The sequence below is a fragment of the Micropterus dolomieu genome, linkage group LG06 (assembly GCF_021292245.1).
Source record: "Micropterus dolomieu isolate WLL.071019.BEF.003 ecotype Adirondacks linkage group LG06, ASM2129224v1, whole genome shotgun sequence".
Taxonomy (NCBI): Eukaryota; Metazoa; Chordata; class Actinopteri; order Centrarchiformes; family Centrarchidae; genus Micropterus; species Micropterus dolomieu.
Genome location: NC_060155.1, coordinates 16,850,504 through 16,852,446, shown reverse-complemented (window position 1 = coordinate 16,852,446; position 1,943 = coordinate 16,850,504).

The window sequence follows — 1,943 nt, the reverse complement described above, 5'->3', positions numbered from 1 at the left end:
CAGGAGGAAAGCCTGGGAAGGCTAGAGGGGTCCCATAGCACAGTGTCCTGGATGTTGGCGGTTGCGCTAAGGGAAACAACTTTCTCTTTGAGTTCCTCTGAAAGTCATCGGATGTCTTCCATAAGGTCAGCAATCTTTTTGTTTGCTTTCTTAAGGAGTGTGCAGTCCTCAATCCATGTCGGATGACTAAAATCCTTAACCCACGTAAAACTCAAGTTAAAAACTTAAGTTAAATACTTAAGTTAAATAAAAAGGATATAAAAAATGTAACGAAAAAGTGTGGATTAAAACTGGATAAGAGTCAGGTTTAAGACGGAGCTTACGCCAACGTATGCGCAGAGTGAAGATTACATCAGCAATTATGTCAGCGATCTTGTGACTTACCATTAGTGGCTGTGTGATGTGTTATTTTGAGGGGACAGCAAATTTACACTGTTAAACAAGCTTGTACACTCACTACTTTACATTGTAGCAAAGTGTCATTTCTTCAGTGTTGTCACATGAAAAGATAAAAAGCTAATCAAATATTTACTAAAATGTGGGGGGTGAACTCACTTTTGGGAGATACTGTAGATGAGCGACCATGACACGGCACTGAGGAGATTGATGTCCACCTCCAACATAACCCTGGATTTCCCACAGGGCGGAACATCTGTCAGCATAGCTTGATATGGCTGCTTGTATTTCTCCTATAATTACTGCATCTATTTATACAGAGAACAGTTATTTTCTTTACCTATAATAGCCACTGCTTATGAAGTAAAGCTCTAAGCAACATTAGATTCCATGTGACTTAATGACAGCCCTGTAAACAGTCTGCTGCTTGACCAAGAGTTTGCACATTTTTCTCTCTTATTTATTAGGCTATTCAATGTCTAATATACAGTTTCCCATATCAGTACTAACCTCCTATTGAGAAAATTAGAGATAACAAGGGGGAAACCTTTCCAAGCTGTCAGTGACGTCACTGCTGCAGAAGTCCCACTCTCTCACTGCTTGATCACTTCTTTCTCTATGTATTGTCCTCTGAATTCCCCTTTTTTGTCTCACATCTTCTGCCCGTCTGTTATCGCCTTTCCCTCAACCCCCTCTCCTCTAAATCACCATTTCACACGGCACGCTCCCTCACTCTAAGACCATAGGCTTTCCCCTATGCTGCAGATTAGACCGGGAGCACAAGTCATTGTCATGCACTGCGCGTATAACACCACAGACGAAGAATGGGTTGTTTAATCTGCCTTAATGGGGTGCTACTGACTCTGTGTAGACAGAACAGTCATAGTTATCAAGCGTTACAAATTTCACTCCCAGGACAGCAAACGTGCATGAATTACTGATAAAGTGACTTTAAATCTGACAGGAGGGGACAATATGAGAAGGATTTCATTGAAAATGCAAGGTCATCAACACTAAAACTGTCCTTCATCAACTGCACCAAAACCATCAGTTTTGTCATCTACTTTTATTATCAAAACATCCGCATCATCGCCTGATATGCCCATTATCATCATTATGACATTTCACATTAGCACCATCAGCATCATTATTAGGCCAGCTCCTGCCATGACCTCATCTCATTTTGAAACCATTGCATATGGTGACACTGACGAATGCTGACATCTTTATTGTGACAGCCCCTGCAGATGCTTGCTTGCAATGACCTTATGTGTCCTCCCAGCAGGCATAAAGGCCTCATAGCGGGGGTATTGAATGGAAGAGGGAAGTGGATGCAGAGCTATTTATTTATTATAGTAAAGTTATAGTAAATCCATTGTTCATAGATTCAGTTTTAATAAAATGTTTAGTTACCTGCAGAATTTCAACCTTAGGATAAATGGCTTACAAGCTCACTTAGGAGTTTTAGCTCTTATGTGTTGGGGTATTTGTGAAGTGGTGTGATGATAACTACCTGGACCTTAATGTGAAAAAAAACTAAGGACTTA